The sequence below is a fragment of the Pelophylax lessonae genome (assembly GCF_965119305.1).
Source record: "Pelophylax lessonae genome assembly, chromosome: 1".
Lineage (NCBI taxonomy): Eukaryota > Metazoa > Chordata > Amphibia > Anura > Ranidae > Pelophylax > Pelophylax lessonae.
This window is the reverse complement of record NC_138768.1, coordinates 609,067,983-609,087,449: the sequence shown is the minus strand read 5'-3', so window position 1 is coordinate 609,087,449 and position 19,467 is coordinate 609,067,983. Positions and strand designations below refer to the sequence as shown.

The 19,467-nt window shown below is 46.3% G+C and overlaps 1 protein-coding gene across 1 annotated transcript in view; it reads right to left on the bottom strand.

Moving 5' to 3' along the window:
• SGMS2 (sphingomyelin synthase 2) overlaps positions 1-17,046 on the bottom strand; it is an 87,052-nt gene extending 70,006 nt beyond the window's left edge. The window contains exon 1 of the mRNA XM_082242973.1: positions 16,913-17,046. The gene's annotated coding sequence lies outside the window, so the exon portion shown is untranslated. The remainder of the gene's footprint in view (positions 1-16,912) is intronic.
• Positions 17,047-19,467: the final 2,421 nt, after the last annotated feature.

Genomic DNA, 19,467 nt, shown 5'->3' with positions numbered 1-19,467 from the left:
CGATCGCTCGGTCCTGACAGCTCCCTGAGCAGAGAGCTGCTGCCTGTCAGTCACAGCTCTCTGCTCTGCCCCCTCCTCACTCATTGGAGCGCTGGGCTGTGGAGGGGTGGGAGCGGCCGGCTCAGGCTCTCAGCGGCTCGTCGTCATTATACCAAAAAGAAAAAAATTGTTTGTTGTTGCTGATTATAAAGTATTAGCTGGAGTTTAGCTTTAATTTGTTAGTGTATTTAAAGCTGCTAGCCTATCTAACACTCCCCTCCCCCAGAATGACAATGCTCCTGTCTGAATGTGCCCCCTGTGCTCCTTCCTGCAACTGTCACTGTAGGGGGGCCTTCCCTGTCGGGAGAACACATTGGGTCAGTGGGAGCGATTTCTTTTCTGCAGCCCGTCTTTAGCCCGCCTTAGCTTCTCTCTTTTATTCCTTCAAGTGAATGGGCAAATCTGATTGGGGGTGCTGACTGCACCCAGGTGACACCCACCACTGATTGATTGACACCCACCAGACTGATTGACTGACCTGGCATTGTGGCTCTGTCAGTACTGTGTTTATTCTCCTCCCCTCTTCCCGCTCTGTGCCTAGATTCTGAACACTGCTGAATCCATCCCCATCCTGCCAATTTTCTCAGATTCGCTGTTATACTGGCCACTGTAGATCTCGCCCCTGCCCCCGCCCACCTTGTACTCATAGCTGGGCACACACTGTGCCCAAGCTGTGAGCGCTGCTGGGCTAGGCTGCCCTTGGATGAGAATCTGGGGGAAGGGGGGCTTACTGGAGAGTCTACACTATCTATTCTACCTGCATGAAATCAGATCACAGATGAGTGAGTCTAGGAAACCGTACTCACCACATCGCCAGATGGGGATACACAAGTTCACTTGCACTGCATCTGCACTGGGAGTAAGGGGGTGGGGGTAGTTTTACTACTGATCTGTCTGTACTGTGGGAAAGGGGGGGGGGGTTCTACTACTGAGGGATCTGTACTGGGGGAATGGTACTAGGGTCTGTACTGGGGGAAAGTGGGGGTTCTACTTCTACTACTGGGGAAAGTGGGAGTTCTACTACTGGGGAAAGAGAGGGTTCTACTACTGCTTAGTGCCCTACTGCCTATCCTGCCATTACTGTGCAGCGGCAGGACAGAGCACTGTGGAAGCCTAATGGGGGGGGGGGGTCCATACCGGGGGAAAGGTGGGGTTCTAATACTGAGGGGTCTGTACTGGGGGAAGGGTGGTTCTACTACTGAGGAGTCTGTACTCGGGGAAAGGGGGGTTCTACTACTGCTCAGTGCCCTACTGCCTATCCTGCTGTCAATCAGCAAGTGGGGGTGGGAGGGGAGCATGTCCTGTGGGGGGGGGGGGGGTGAGGAGGCATTTTTTTCTACTGTGGGTCTGTACTGGGGGAAGGGGTTCTACAACTGAGAGGTCTGTATTGAGGGGAAGGGGGGGGGGTTCTATGACTGAGGGGTCTGTACTGGGAGGGAGGGGGGGTTCTACTACTTGTTAGTGCCCTACTGCTGCCTATCCTGCCATCATGCCACAGTAGCAGGACAGAGTACTGTGGCAGGGTAACAGGGGAAGGGAGTCTGTACTGGGGGAACGATGGAGTTCTACTACTGAGGGGTCTGTACTGGGGAAAGGGGGGGGGGGGGTCTACTACTGAGCAGTCTGTACTGGGGGAAAGGTGGAGTTCTACTACTGAGGGGTCTGTACTGGGGAAAGGGGGGGGGGGTTCTACTACTGAGGAGTCTTTACTGGGGAGAAGGGGGGTTCTGCTACTGCTCAGTGCCTTACTTCCTATCCTGCTTTCACTCCGCAAGCTAACAGGAGGAGGGAGTCCGTACTGGGGGAAAGGTGGGGTTCTAATACTGAGTAGTCTGTACTGGAGGGAAGGTGGGTTCTGCTACTAATCAGTGCCCTACTGCCTATCTTGCTGTCGATCCGCAAGCGGGGGGGGGGGGGTTGTTTGTCTGTCCTGGGGGAAAGGAGGTGTTCTACTACTGAAAGGTCCATACTGGGGAGAAGGGGAGGGGGGGTTCTACTACTGAGGCATCTGTACTGGGGGGAAGGGGGGTTCTACTACTGAGAAGTCTGTACTGAAGGGAAGGGGGGTTCTGCTACTGCTCAGTGCCCTACTGACTATCCTGCTGTCAATCCGCAAGTGGTGGGGGGGAGGGGGAGTCTGTACTGGGGGCAAGGAGGTGTTTCCCTACTGTGGGTCTGTACTGGGGGATGGGGGGGGGGTTCTACTACTGAGAGGTCCGTACTGGGGGGGAAGGGGGGGTTCTACTACTGAGGAGTCTGTACTGTTGGAAAGGGGGTTCTACTACTGCTCAGTGCCCTACGGCCTATCCTACTGTCACTCCACAGCTGCAGGTTAGAGCAGTTTTTTTTTAAAATTAAAAGCCCGTAGCGTGTGAAACACACTCAAAAGACTTCACCCGGTGCATAAAAAAGTGCACACACACAAACGTGAGGAACACAAAAAGTGCACAGGGTGTGCGAACAAATGGTCTTCCCTCCGAAGAGGTAGGACCCGAACCTCGATCCCCCGGGGCGCAAGACTCCTGACAGGGATTTAAGGTACTCATGGTCTGTCTGGCCGGAACCAGACTGACCCCGTTCTTCAGGGGGACTGCCGAAACAGCCCCCACCGAGTACTAAGTGGGGCTCCCCCGAAGGGAGACCCCATGAGAGAGGGCAGACCAAGCCAAAAGGCCATATCCACCCCCTCCCAAGACTCAAGGTAGGGCCCGAGGACCCACACCCTACAAGTCGTGCAGGTGAAAAGAAGGTGATAGAAAAGTGACAAACTACAAAGAAAAAAGGACACACAAACAAAAAGGTGGGGAAGGGGAAGTGGAGAGGTGAATTAGTGCCTAAGTGAAAAACAAAGGCAGGCCTTCCGGCCGGAATAAAAATTCCTCTGGTCGAAGCCAAAAGGCCTTGCCCAAGAGGCAGGTGCTTAAAAAAGTGTGCGTAGGTGCAGTGACCATGGTGCCGAAAAACTCAAGGCGAGCTGCCCCTCACCAGTGAGAATTAAGGCACCCCTGGGCTGCCACCCCAGGGGCACATACACTACGGGCTTTCTCTGCAGGTTAGAGCAGTGTGGCAGGCTAACTGGGGGGGGGGGGGGGCTTGGGTGGGGTTGGTTGGACACCATGTTTTACCACACCATGTGACACCAACCCTAGTGATGCCACTGATTGCATTGGCCAACCACTTTGATGCCCAGTCCTGATAAACTTCTGAAACATTTACACAAGAGCTTGGCAATTTATTACCTCCTGCTCTTTTATATAAACCAATGCTAAATTTAGGTTTAATGTCTTCTTGAACTGTACACCGTACTTAGTGATAAGGGCTGTTCCCTCTACTCTTAATGCTCATGAATATTTATATAAGACAGGAAAATCACACAGTGGTAGCCAAGTCATTAAATGGAATTTGTCTAGATATGTGTCGTTGTGTGGACGTGACACATGCCATTTAATTATTTACGTCCCTTTTACAGAGGGCTTTGAAGAGAAAAGTCTAGGCTCCATGAGTAAGGGCGTACAGGAAAATATTAAACAGCAATGTGCTATCTTCACTTGTACAGTGACACTCCCTGCTAAGCACTGATACATACCAGAACTGATATACACACAGGCATAGTTTACTCAGCAGGCGAGATCCTGCACTTGCACAATAACCATTGTTTAAAAGGCTAGGGTGTCCAATTCAGTGAAAGCTACACATCATATCATTACCTTCTTTTACCGGTCATGTCACTTTAAAATGCTGGATGACAAACAATGTCTCTATAATAGATAACTTAAATACCTTGCAGTACAGCAGTTAGAATGGAACATTGATTTACACATCTAAATATATACCTTATAAAGACAAGGAGTGTCAGCATTATGTAACAAGCCTGTATTAGGAATCTGCACAGACAAGCACATTACAGATAAGAATCCATTGGATGTAAAGCTAAGGCAGGCCATAAACGGTGAAAATGTATTAAAAACTGCGGGTTGCAGGAAAGAAATTTGCTTGATTCCCCCATCAACAGAGACAGTGCTGACAGGGGAATCAGCAAATGTCTTCTCCCACCATGGGGCGCGGGCTGGAGGGGATGCATTCCCCACCGGGAGCAGCCGCTAGCGACAATGGCAGAAGAATTTGGCATGCTGGTTGTACCCAAGCTGATCGATCAATCAACTTGGTACATTCAGCCTGCCCATTAACGGTTCAAATCGCGGTTGGTCTTAGTATAATTTCGTTTGACAATTTTCATTCTGGGAATGTTCATTGATTTTCTAATGATTGGTGGGGTCAAATCGAGGTTCATTTTTAAACGAAAATTCGAAGGAGCAGGATGACAAATTTTTCTCGAACAAAAGAATTTCTAACAGTGAATGTAGTTCTTGATCTGTAAAGCCCATTCATGTTAAAATCAAGTATTAAAAGCAAATAAAATTTTGAAGTACTTTCGAATGACATTCATCAGGCCATCAAATGTACTGGGGAATATATATATATATATATATATATATATATATATATATATATATATATATACACACACTGAATATGTGTATATATATATATATATATATATATATACATACACACATACACACTTGATATTTGCATATGTATATACAGTATCTCAGAAAATTGAGTACACCCTTCACATTTTTGTAAATATTTTATTATATCTTTTTATGTGACAACACTGAAGAAATGACACTTTGCTACAATGTAAAGTAGTGAGTGTACAGCTTGTATAACAGTGTAAATTTGCTGTCCCCTAAAAATAACTCAACACACAGCCATTAATGTCTAAACCACTGGCAACAAAAGTGAGTACACCCCTAAGTGGAAATGTCCAAATTGGGCCCAAAGTGTCAATATTTTGTGTGGCCACCATTATTTTCCAGCACTGCCTTAACCCCCTTGGGCATGGAAGTTCACCAGAGCTTCACAGGTTGCTACTGGAGTCCTCTTCCACTCCTTCATGATTACCTCACAGAACTGGTGGATGTTAGAGACCTTGCGCTCCTCCACCTTCCATTTGAGGATGCCCCATAGATGATCAATAGGGTTTAGGTCTGGAGACATCCTTGGGCAGTCCATCACCTTTACCCTCAGCTTCTTAAGCAAGGCAGTGGTAGTCTTGGAGGTGTGTTCGGGGTCATTATCATGTTGGAATACTGCCCTGAGGTCCAGTCTCCGTAGGGAGGGGATCATGCTCTGCTTCAGTATGTCACAGCACATGTTGGCATTCATGGTTCCCTCTATGAACTGTAGCTCCCCAGTGCCAGACCATAACACTCCCACCACCATGCTTGACTGTAAGCAAGGCACACTTGTCTTTGAACTCCTCACCTGGTTCCCACCACACATGCTTGACACCATCTAAACCAAATAAGTTTATCTTGGTCTCATCAGACCACAAGACATGGTTCCAGTAATCTATGTCCTTAGTCTGCTTGTCTTCAGCAAACTGTTTGCGGGCTTTCATGTGCATCGTCTTTAGAAGAGGCTTCCTTCTGGGACGAGAGACATGCAGACCAATTTGATGCAGTGTGCGGCATATGGTCTGAGCACTTCAACCTCTGCAGCAATGCTGACATCACTCATACCTCTATTTCCCAAAGACAACCTCTGGATATGATGCTGATTAAATGCACTCAACTTCTTTGGATCGACCAATGCAAAGCCTGTTCTAAATGGAACCTGTCCTGTTAAACCGCTGTATGGTCTTGGTCACCATGCTCGAGCTCAGTTTCAGGGTCTTGGCAATCTTCTTATAGCCTAGGCCATCTTTATGTAGAGAAACAATTATTTTTTTCAGATCCTCAGGTTCTTTACCATGAGGTGCCATGTTGAACTTCCAGTGACCAGTATGAGAGAGTGAGAGCGATAACACCAAATTTAACACACCTGCTCCCCATTAACACCTGGGACCTTGTAACACTAAGGAGTCACATGACACCGGGGAGGGAAAATGGCTAATTGGGCCCAATTTGGACATTGTCACTTAGGGTTGTACTCACTTTTGTTGCCAGCGGTTTAGATATTAATGGCTGTGTGTTGAGTTATTTTGAGGGGACAGCAAATTAACACTGTTAGGGCTCTTTCACACGATCAGATCCGCCTGTCAGTTTTTTAGGCGGATCTGATCGGATCCTCCATGCAGCTCTATGGGGCAGTGAGTGTGAGCGGAGACACCTCCGCTGACACCCGCTGCCATCCGCATCCGATCCTGTGCATGAAATCTGGACGGATGGAAACCCTATCTTTCCATCCGTTCAGTAATCGGATCGGATCTGATGAGAGCGGACAAGCGGTCCGCTCTCATCCGATCCCCCAAAGAGGGCAGCGGGGATCGCGGATCGATCCCCGCTGAGCAACACGGATCCGCCTACGGAGGCGGACCGTGTGAAAGAGCCCTTATACAAGCTGTACACTCACTACTTTACGTTGTAGCAAAGTCTCATTTCCTCAGTGTTGTCACATGGAAAGATATAATAAAATACTGTATTTACAAAAATGTGAGGGGTGTATTCACTTTTGTGAGATACATATGTATGTATGGACAGCATTTATGTGCATAGAAAAGAAGAGAATTATGTTGTTTGCTACAATAGTTTATTATTGTACCTATTCCTCCAATTGTACCAATAGTTTATTATTATACCTATTACCTCCTTAGAAAAAAGGGGTTGAGCGTTCGTGCCACCCAATCTACTTATTCCTCTACTTCCATTATGCATACTGTTAGCAGGTATTAACAGGAAATGTTAAAGTGATATTAACCACTTCAATACAGGGCACTTTCACCCCCTTCCTGCCCAGGCCAATTTTCAGCTTTTAGCACTGTTGCAATTTGAATGACAATTGCGCGGTCATGCAACACTGTACCTAAACCAAATTTATGTCATTTTCCTCCCACAAATAGAGCTTTCTTTTGGTGGTATTTGATCACCGCAAGGTTTTTTCTTTTTTGCTAAACAAATAAATAAAGACTGAAAAGTTTGAAAAAAAAAAAAGTTTTTTTGTTTATGTTATACAATTTTGTAAATAAATACGTTTTTTCCTGCACTGATGAGCACTGATGAGGCTGCACTGACAGGCACTGATGAGGAGGCACTGATGGGGTGGCACTGATGGAGTGGCACTGATGGGGTGGCACTGATAGGCGGCACTGATAGGCGGAACTGATGGGCACTGATAGGTAGCACTGATATGCAGCATTGGTGGGCACTGATAGGCGGCATTGATGGGCACTGATAGGTGGCACTGATAGGCACTAATGGGCACTGATAGGCGGCACTGGTGGGCACTGATAGGCAGCACTGATTGGCACTGATGGGCACTGATAGGCAGCACTGGTGGGCAATGATGGGCACTGGTGGGCGGCACTGATAGATGGAAATGGTGGGCACTGGTGGGCAGCACTGATGGGGAGGGCACTGATGGGCAGCACTGTTGTGGAGGGCACTGGGGGCTCCCTGAGCCCTGATTGCCATCCCTGGTGGCCATAGTGGGCATCCCTTGGGTCATGGGTGGGCATCCCTGGGGTCATGGGTGGGCATCCCTGGTGGTTCTAGTGGCACCCCCCCCCCCCGAGGGTCTGCACCGGTAATCAATGATCTGATTACCAGTGCCGATCCCCTGCCTGTCAGGGGAGCCGCCGATCGGCGCTCCTTTACTCGTGCCTGTCAGGCACGTACTGAGGAAAGCCGATCAACGGCTCTTCCTGTTTACTATGTGACCAGCCATGATTGGACACGGCTGGTCACATGGTAAAGAGCCTACGTCAGTAGGCTCTTTACAGAGATCAGAGATGCGGTGTGTCAGTGTGACAGGCCGCATCACCGATCGCCGCTCTTCGCGCGCCCCGGGGGCGCGCAGAGCGCATTATCCTGCCGACGTCATATGACGTCCGGTCGGGATAATACAACCACATTCCCGCCGTCAATCTGCTATAGGGCGGACGGGAAGTGGTTAAAGACTTGTTTTATTTTATTTTAAATAACAAGCATGTTATACTTACCTGCTCTGTGTAATGGTTTTGCACAGAGCAGCCCGGGTCCTCCTGTTCTTGGTTCCCAAGCCGGCCCTCCTGGCACCTCTGTCCTGCCGGGTGCCCCAACAGCAAGCAGCTTCTCTGGGGGCACCAAAGCAGGTGTGCTCCTGACTTTGTATTCATTCACACACAGATCTGGGGTTTGCCCCCGCCCCCTCCTGATTGGCTCACTGGCTGTGATTGACAGCAGTGGGAGCCAATGGCCCCCACTGCTGCCAAAAGCCGATCAGGAGTGCGAATCCTAGGAGAGGAAAGGCTCTTGTGGACAACGCTGGACTGAGATTGAGCTCAGGTAAGTATTAGGGGGGCTGGGGGGGCTGCTACTTCACACAGAAGGTTTTTTTACCTTTATGCATACAGCGCATAAAGGTAAAAAAACCTTGTACCTTTACAAACACTTTAAACATTTAATATTTCAATAAATGATTACCAACGCAATACTTCTTAACAAGGGAATTATCTGTCTCACTATGGAATTACAGTGGTATATTTATTAAAGCTGAACTTCACCCAAAAGGGCAAGTTCCACCTTTCCAATGCCACATTTTGCACTTTTTTGGGGGAGCGGCTTCCTGGCTTTGGCAGGTACCCACTCCAACTTTGCAATCTGAGCTGAAAGTTTGGCCCCCCCTCCTTCCCCTGAAGCCTTCTGGGACACATTACAGGTCCAAGAAGACTGTGGGACCATTCACAAAGCACACAAAACTGTCTGTTTCCCTTACTTACGGTGACGGCACCAGCACCGACACATGCACCTGCACCTGAAGCCTACTGAAGAATCGGCTCGGGTGAGGACATCGCTGGATCCCTGGATAGGTGAGTATCCTTATATTAAAAGTCAGCAGCTACAGTATTCATAGCTGCTGATTTTTAATCTTTATGGGGGGAGCCTGGAGCTCCTGTTTAAGGAAGAGAGTAATGTACAAAGAGTAGTAATGCATGGCATCCAATCAGAAATCACCTATTTTTACCAAGACTTTAAGGAACTGATGAAAGGTGAAATCTAGTTAGTTCCTGTAGTTTTCTGCACATTACTGTACTTTGCACTCTTTTATCCAATAAGCACTTCTGCATTGAAATTATACATGGAGATTTATTGTTCCTGCTATAGTTAAAGCCACACTCTAGAAAAAACAAGTATTGTCTAAATATAAGAGGCATGTGTTTTCTTTCTTCAATCTTTCTGTGCTTTATGTATTTCATCCAGATCCGTGCAATAATCCTAGATGAAACTTTACCTCTATGCAGGTATTTCCTGTAAGATAAGACTGATCACTGCTGCTCTCTCTCCTTCTACAGGGTGACTGGTCTTGTATCCGCCCCTTCCTCTTGTTTTATGCAGGCAGCCTGAAGCAGGTGGGTCACTTCCAAAGCTCTGCTCTCTACATAGGCTAGGTACAGCACAGCGATGATATCAATGTTACTTTTACAAAGTAATGTCTGGGTTTACAAATATATTTAGTGCATGCAACGTGGATTGATATCCTTTGTGACTATTGAGAAATATCTTAAAAGCTTATATTTATTTTTATTATATATTTATTCTAGAGTCATTTTTTCACATTAAAAAATGTAACATGTCATACTTACCTGCTCTGTGCAAAGTTATTGCACAGAACGCCCCCGATCCTCCTCCTCTGAAGTTCAATGCCTGTGCTCTTGGCTCCTCCTCTTCTCCGTCTACCCCCACAGCAAGCTGCTTGCTACGAGAGGGGAGACACACAGGCTTAATTCCAAGGAAAAAAAGCAAGCTGTAAACTTTTTAATCACTGGAGGATTTTGCTGTCTTACGTCCAGGCCACTTTTTGCGATTTGGCACTGTGCGAATTTAACTGACAATTTGCGCGGTCGTGCGACGCTGTACCCAAACGAAATTGACGTCCTTTTTTTCCCACAAACAGAGCTTTCTTTTGGTGGTATTTGATTACCTGTGCGATTTTTACTTTTTGCGCTATAAACAAAAAAAGAGCGTAAATTTTGAAAAAATAACAATATTTTTCCCATTTTTTTATATGAAATTCCCCCCCAAAAAAATGTAAAAATTTTTTTCAAATTTTTGGCCAATTTGTTTTCTGCTACATATGTTTGGTAAAAAAAATCACAATAAGCGTATTTTGATTGGTTTGCGCAAAAGTTATTGCGTTTACTAACTAAGGGAAAGATTTCTGTCATTTTTGGTGTTTTTTTTTTTTAACGAGTAATGGCGGCGATCTGCGATTTTTTTTGGTGGGACTGCGACATTGTGGCTTTCAGATCGGACCCTTGACTGACATTTTTGACACTTTTGGGGGTACCAGTGACATTACTACAGTAATCAGTGCTATAAATATGCACTGTTACTGTAAAAATGACACTGGCAGGGAAGGGGTTAATTTTTATTGGAGAGGGAGGGGTTAATGTATGCCTGGTGCTTACTAACGTGTGTGGGGGGAGGGGACTATGTGACACAGGGACAGATCGCAGGTTCAGCTATGCTGAATCCTGCAATCTGACCCTGCCTGTCACTTAGGAGATCCGCCAGCTTGTTTACACAAGCAGGCGGATCTCCAGACTCGATCGCCGCTGCTCCTCCCCTGGCCCGACTCCCGCTGTAACTGAATACAGCAGGAGCAAGCCTCCGGCGGCGCGCACGCGCCACCGAGAAAGGGGAATGTCTGGCGACGTAGGTCTACGTCGTCAGACGTTATCGAGCCACTTTGCCGCAGTAGAGCTCTAGTGAGCAGACGGCAAGTGGTTAAAATAAAAAGTTTTAGCATTAGAACACTTTTAGGCAGTATTAAATTCAAGCGTTTATTTCATTGCAGCTTACCAGTTCTTAAATGAGATGGCTGAATTTGTTTCCTTTTTTTCTTTCTTCTATTTTCACCTGTTGATCCAGCCAGTAAGTCTGTTGTTTTTCAACAGAACAAGCGCTCTTGCAAATGTATCAGTTAGAAGGTTGAGACAATACATTTAGCACTGACAGGGGTTACAATGATCAGATTTTTTTTTTTTTTTTTTTTTAATTTAAAACATTTATTCCAAAACAAACAAAAAAAACTGTTTGCTGTATCTGCTTAAAAAGTGTTAGATGGCGTTTGGCTTAAGTTCGTTAGTATATCTATATCTGCTAGTACATCTAACACTTTTCTTCCCCTTTACCAGTGATGGTGAACCTTGGCACCCCAGATATTTTGGAAATACATTTCCCATGATGCTCAACTACACTGCAGAGTACATGAGCATCATGGGAAATGTAGTTCCAAAACATCTGGGGTGCCAAGGTTGCCAATCACTGCCCTAGACTGACAATGCTGCTGTCCAAAGGTGGCCTCTGTGCTCATTCATCCAGAGTGGGGGCACTTTAATGCAGGAGGTGTGTTACTGGCCAATTCTACAGGTGAAAACAAAAGGAAAAAAAGCTCTAGAAATAAAAAAACGAATGCAGCCACCACATCTAATGATTGGTAAGCTGCAATAGATTTCATTTTTGGTTTTGGGTTTAAAGTGGTTGTAAAGTCAGAAGGTTTTGTTATCTTAATGCATTCTAGGTATTAGGATAAAAAACCTTTTGTGTGCAACAGCCCCCATAACCCCCCCAATACTTACCTGAGACCATCTCGATCCAACAATGTTGCAAGAGAGACTCAGCTACCCGGGACTCTCCCTCCTCATTGGCTTAGACATTGGCTCCCGCTGCCGTCATTCAACGTCAATGAGCCAATGAGGAGAGAGAAGGGCTGGGGCCCGGGCCATAGTTCCATGTCTGAATGGACACACGGGGCTCGGGTGCCCCCATAGCAAGCTGCTTGTTGTGGGGGCACTCAACAGGAGGGAGGAGCCAGGAGAGCCGAAGAGGGACCCGAGAAGAGGAGGATCTGGGCTGCTCTGTGTAAAACCAACTGCACAGAGGGGAGAAGTATAACATGTTTGTTATTTTTAAATTTAAAAAGCTGAGACTTTAGTATCACTTTAATACTGCTTAAGGCTGCATTCACATGTCAGCTTATGGATCGCGGGCAGAATCGCTGCGATTTCGCCCGTGATCCGGAGATCATTGCAAATCGCAGGACGCCTGTGCGTTGCCCGTGATTTGCAATAGCACCCCAAACGCTGAGCGATGTTGCCGCGATTTCCGCCTGGTGAATCGCGGTAACATCACGCAAAAAAAATCGCGGGACGCATTACGCCCAAAAAAGTACAAGAGCTTCTTTGGAGCGTATTGCGTCCGCGATCTTTTTTGCGCAATGTTACCACGATTCGGCAGGCGGAAATCGCGGCAACATCGCTCAGCGTTTGGGGTGCTATTGCAAATCACGGGCAACGCACACGGACAACGCACAACGCATCATTTGCAATGATCTCCGGATCGCGGGCGGAATCGCGGCGATTCTGCCCGCGATCCATACGCTGACATGTGAATGCAGCCTTAAAGGAGTTGTACAGCCAAAGCTTGTTTGGCTGTACTCCTCTTGTGGATCACAGGAGTGCAGTTCATTCTGCACTCCTCTGACCCATTTTCAGCAGACAGCAGGCTGAAGTTCGCTTTTGGCTGACGTCACAGAGACTGTCAAGGCTCAGGCAAGATTGTGACAATGAGCCTGAGCCAGCCGCTCCCGCCCCCTCCACAGCCAGGCAATCCAGTGAGCGCGGGGAGGCAGAGCAGAGAGCCAATGACTGACAGTCACCAGATCTCTAATCACAGAGCTCTGAGTACCGAGCGATCAGCAGTATTTGATCGCTCAGTTCTCAGTCTTAGCGCTGCTGGGGGACAGATGCAGCATCAGATTGATGCTACATCCACCTAGGTAGGAATGATTCTCTAAAAAAAAGAAAAGAATCCAATACTTCTCTTTTAACCACTTGCCGACTGCCTAACGCCGATCTACGTCGGCAGTCAGCCCCTCACAGGCAAAGTGACGTAGGGCTACGTCACTAGCTTGTGAGGGTCTAGGGAGCGAGCGCGCGCCCCCGGAGGCGCGCTCCCGCTCCCGCGTGGTCACGGACCCCCCCGCACGTGTGACCAGCGGACCCGATGTCCGCCGGTCACTCGGCGATCGGCGGGGGAGAGGGAGAATGTCAGGCAGCTTGTGTAAACAAGCCACCTGTCATTCTCCTCGCTGTAAAGACACTGATCACACGGATCTAGTATGTAGATCCGTTGATCAGTGTCCTTACAGCTCAAGCCACAGCCAATCACAGTAGAAAGCATGCCCCTAGGGATACACACAGCCCCTCCCTCCCAAATAAAGTTAACCCCTTCACAACCAGTGTATTTTTTACAGTAACAGTGCATATGTATAGCACTGATTACTGTAGAAATGTCACTGGTAACCCCAAAAGTGTCACAAATGTCAGTCAAGGGTCCGATCTGTCCGCCCCAATGTCGCAGTACCGCAAAAAAAATCGCAGATCGCCGCCATTACGCGTTAAAAAAAAACCAACAAAAATGACAAAAATCTTTCCCTTTGTTAGTAAACGCGATAACTTTTGCGCAAACCAATCAAAATACGCTTTTTGCGATTTTTTTTTTACCAAACATAGGTAGTATAAAACAAATTGGCCGAAAATTTTAAAAAATTTTGATTTTTACTTTTTTTTTGGGGGGAATTTCATATAAAAAAATGTGAAAAATATTGTTATTTTTGCAAAATTGACGATCTTTTTTTGTTTATAGCGCGTGATCAAAAAATCGCACAGGTGATCAAATACCACCAAAAGAAAGCTCTGTTTGTGGGAAAAAAAGGATGTCAAATTCGTTTAGGTACAGCGTCGCACGACCGCGCAATTGTCCGTTAAAGTCACGCAGTGCCGAATCGCAAAATACCCCCTGGTCAGGAAGGGGGTAAAATCTTCCGGGGCTTAAGTGGTTAAAGTGAAAATCTACCCTAACACCAAAATCCCTGCATCTACAGACATCTAACACTAACCTATCCAGTCCTGTAAAGAAGAAATCAGTATACACACCTTTTTTTGAAGCCGATCCGACCTGATCCCATGCTGAGCTGTGGAGGTGGGTGCAGAGGACACATCAGACAACGGAAGCCCCATAGTAAGTCTATGGGTGACGTGAGTCCCCATCCATTTCACAGCCGTTGTTGGCCGTGTCCTCTGCAGAGCTTCTGCCACTGGAGATCGGGTCGGGTCGGCATAAAAAAGATAAGTATACAAGTAAGTATACTGATTTCTTCTATACAGGGCTAGATAGGTTAGTGTTAGATGGTGGATGTCTATAGATGCAGGGATTTTAGTTTTAGGCCCCTTTCACACAACGTCAGTTGTCATCCGTTTTTCGTCAGTTGTCATCCGTTTTTCATCCGTTGTCATCCGTTTTTACATAGAGATGCATTGATGTCCGTTTTTCATCCGTCAACGGATGGATGAAAAACAGACAAACGGACAGCGTGTGTGAAAGGGGCCTTAGGGTGGACTTACACTTTAACGGAAAGTTTTTGCGCCTGGAGTTCAGCTTTAAAGAATGACAGCTAATCCCAAATTGTGTATTGTCATTTTTTACACTTCCAATCCAGAATGAAGGCTGCACTTTGTGCTCCATACAAGGACAGTGGAGCAGTGAGGGGGACACAGGGTGGGAAATTCAGGTACAACAGGTGTGACAAGCTGCATGGAAAGACCTGTACTAGTTTTGTGTGTCTCTGCTGTCACTGCAATGACAGATGACACCATTCCAATACACTGATTGCAGAGCCAACATGCAGCATGTTTGTAGTTGTCATGCTGGGGACTTCCAGAGACTAAACAAAGTGCTATGTGATACAATTCTACACACTCCAGAAACAAAGCTGGAAGTATACATCTACAAGAGAGAAAGGAAAGCAAAATATCTATATTATGATACATTATTTCTCCTCTCTGTTAGCAGGAAATAATAAATGTAGGTTACCTCACCCTCCCCAGTCATGTAGAAGGAATGTTGCAGGGGAGTAAAGAACAGTATAGGACTGTAGGCACAGGCACATGGGTATGAATGGGAATGTCCATCTGACAGCTCACACTAAAGACAAGAATGTAAGTCATTTCATGCTTAGGAGTCACAATGTACTGCTTATAGGCTGGGGGGATCCATAACACCATTTCTATGTATTTCTAGCTGGAAAGTATGTGCATGTGAGCCCACTATGGTTGTAGCCAAGTATAAGAAGGTATGCCTTGCATTGCACTCACATTGGCAGTGCCATCTAATGCACCGAGCACACACTGCTATTGCCATCTGATGCACTCAGAGCACACACATTAACAATGCCAACTCACGCATTTAGCACACACATATTGGTATTGCCATCTGATGCATTCAGATCAGACACATTGGTAGTGCCATCTAATGCATTACAGATCAGACACATTGGTAGTGCCATCTGATGCATTCAGATCAGACACATTGGTAGTGCCATCTGATGCATTCAGATCAGACACATTGGTAGTGCCATCTGATGCATTCAGATCAGACACATTGGCAGTGCTATCTGATGCACTTAGTGCACACACACTGATTTTGGCACTGATGCATTCAGAGCACACACATTGCCATCTGAATTTTGAGGGCACACACATTGGTATTGCCATCTGGTGCACTCAGAGCATGCAAGTTAGTAGTGCCATCTAGTGTTTTCAGATCAGACACATTGGCAGTGTCATCTGATGCACTTAGTGCACAGACATTGATACCGCCATCCAATGCACTTACAGCACAGATTGATATGGCCAACTGATGCACTTAGAACACACATTGGCAGTGCCATGGGGTGCACATAGAACACACATTTATGTCACCATCTGATGCACTTAGAACACACTTAGAAAACACTTTGATATCACCATCTGATGCACTTAGAACACACATTGATATCCTCATCTGATGAACTTAGAAAACACTTTGATATCACCATCTGATCCACTTAGAACACACATTGATATCCCCATCTGATCCACTTAGAACACACATTGATATCCCCATCTGATGCACTTAGAACACACATTGATATCACCATCTGATGCACTTAGAACACACTTAGAAAACACTTTGATATCACCATCTGATGCACTTAGAACACACATTGATATCACCATCTGATGCACTTAGAACACACATTGATATCACCATCTGATGCACTTAGAACACACTTAGAAAACACTTTGATATCACCATCTGATGCACTTAGAACACACTTAGAAAACACTTTGATATCCCCATCTGATGCACTTAGAACACACATTGATGTATCCATCTGATGCACTTAGAACACACTTAGAACACACATTGATAACCCCACCATCTGATGCACTTAGAACACACATTGATATCACCATCTGATGCACTTAGAACACACATTGGAAGTGCGATCGGATGCACTTGATACACACACACTGATAGTGCCATCTGATGCACTTAGAACACACATTGGCAGTGCGATCGGATGCACTTGATACACACACACTGATAGTGCCATCTGATGCACTTAGAAGACACATTGGAAGTGCCATCTGATGCACTTAGAACAAACACTGATATCACTATCTAATACACTTAGAACGCACTTTGATATTGTCATCCGATGGAGTTAGAACACACACTGACAGTGCCATTTGAAGCACTTAGAATACACACTGCCAATGCCATCCGAAGCACTTAGTGCGCACACATCGATAATGCCATCTAATGTACTTTAGGAGACACATTGGCAGTGCCCTGGGATGGAAGACACATTGGTAGTGCCCTATGGTGGACTTGGAAGACACAGTGACAGTACCCTATGATGCCCACCCCTAAGTGTATGAGCCCCAGGAAAACTTTGCCCATGACCCCCCGTCCAGCATTGATGAGCAGGGTGCACCCACCTGACAGAGGCGCTGGTATGTAGGGATGGCAGCAGGTCCCGGGTGCCTCCTCGTGTGCTGAGTCCTGGCTCTGTGTTTACAGTAGTCCTCATGATCCCTGCCCGACCCCTTTTTTTTCCTTCTGTCTTCAATCGGAGCGATCTCCTCCTCCGACTCTCCTCCTCCTCCTCCCAGCCTGACATCACTGTCCTCTCCCTCCCACTCCATTCTCCAGCCCTGACTCAGATCCCTCCACCTCCTACATCCTAAGATGAAGGGCCAGGTGTGATGACAGCTCCTTACTATCCCTTATCAATAGCCTGCCTGATGATTCATGGGGCCTATCATGAGTACTTTCTATTCTCAGCAAGTCATTACCATCACACTTAGCATCAGGTGACTGCAAGTGCATGGTGCCTACTCAGTGTCGTCTTGTGTTGTCATCTATTAGATTGGAAGCTCTTCTAAGCATAGTCCTCTTCACCCTCTCTTATTTTATTGTCTCCCTTTATATTGTAAAGTGCTGTGCAAACTGTATATATAATATAATTCCTGTATAAACACTTCAGCTCTGGAAGGATTTACCCCCCCCCCCCCCCTTCATGACCAGGCCATTTTTTGCAATACGGCACTGCGCTACTTTAACTGACAATTTTACTGGTCATGCAATGCTGTACCTAAACGAAATTTGTTTTTTTGTTTTGTTGTTTTTTTTTTTACACAAATAAAGCTTCCATTTGTTGGTACTTGATCACTACTGGATTTTTTATTTTTTATTATATAAACTAAAAAAGAGCAACAGTTTTGAAAACAAATATATATTTTTTACGTTCTGCTATAAAACACATCCCATAAAAAAATAAAAATCTCCATAGAAATTTTGGTCAAAATGTATTAAAAAAAAGAATCCCAATAAGTATATTGATTGATTTTGTGTAAAAGTTCGAGCATCTGCAAACTATGGGATATATATTAATTTTTTTTTTTTTTTTGATACTAGCAATGGCGGCGATCAGTGACTTATAATGGGACTGTGACAGTGAACCTACTGCCGCTGACATCACCAGTGCCATTACTAGTGATCAGTGCTAATAATATGCACTGTCACTGTACTAATGACACTGGGCAGGAAAGGGTTAATATCTAGGGCCATCGAAGGGTTAAATATGTGCCTAACAAGTGTTTATGTTTGTACTGTGTGCTGCTTTTTTTTACTAGGGATCTAGCGGTTTTTATTGACCCAGGAGAGCAGATGCTCTCATGCACATCACTGGATCTTTACTTCTACAGTGTAGGCTAGCTGGGCATACATATATATGATTCTGCTTTTCCAGGTAGGGGCTGCACGCTCACGCGCCCACCCACCTGTGCAGTGTTTCTTCACAGCACATGCCGATTCCTGAGCCAATGATTAACCGATATATACTGTATGTGTGATTCTGCACAGCCAGCCCACACTGAAGCAGTAAAGATTCAGTGATGTGCATAAAAGCATTGGCTCTCCCGGGTCTCTCTCCCCTCATTGGCGCACACACAGCAGCAGGAGCCATAGGTGTGTGCAGTCCATTGCATTAGGGCATGCACCCCAAAGCTCGTACACACATGCTTGTTTTTGCAGTTTCAGCTGCACGGTACAGTGAATAAATGGGAAGTGCTCTGCGCTGAGCATTCCTGTTCATTAACAAACTGAAGCATAGTAAACACAGTTTACTAGGTTTCAGGTATGGTTGAACACAGTGATTGTGTTTACTGTGTTTATTTAGAAAAGGAAGGGGCTGGTAAATGACATATTGATTAGCCCCCTCCCCCACTCTCCATCCTGAAACATCCCTCGCAGCAGCTGGGGGGAGAGGAGGGAAACCATCGGCAGCGGTGGGGAGGTGGCGCAACGCGGGTGGAAGCCCAGCCAGTAGGGGGAATCGGCACTGCACAGGGTGATTAGGGTGTGCCCAGGCACACCTGACACCCCCCCCCCCCCTGTGTACGCTTATGGCAGGAGCCATTGGCTGTATTGCTGTAAATACCAGCCAGTGAACCAATGAAGAGAGGGCGGGGCCAAGCTGTGCTCTGTGTGTGAATGGACAATGTCCATTCACAGGAGCATGGCTCAGGAGCAGACCTGCTCGAGTGCCCAGCAGGGAGGAGGAGCCAGGCCTGCCGGAGGGGGGACCCCAAAATAAGAGGGTTGGGATGCTCTGTGCAATAATATTGCACAGAGCAGGTAAGTATAACATGTTTTTTTTTTTATTTAACCTTTAGAATCACTTTAAATCTGATTAGGTGCTGGGGTAGACATATCATTGTGGGGCTGCACAGGGTCCCTCTGGGGCATGGGGCCCATTTATTATAGAGGTGGGCCAGTCATGTCCCAGGAACCCTTCTGTTGTTATGTGGGATCTGTTCCCTTCTAGGACAGATAAGTAGGAGGCCATCTTTCTGATGTCACAAGCGGTTTACTGGTTAGTAAAAACAACTGGTTTTGGGCAGTGAGCAGAATTCTCTCTTTTTATAGAAATCACAAGAAAAAGTAAACTGTTTCGTATATAAAAGTCTGTGCAAAAATATGAACACGTACA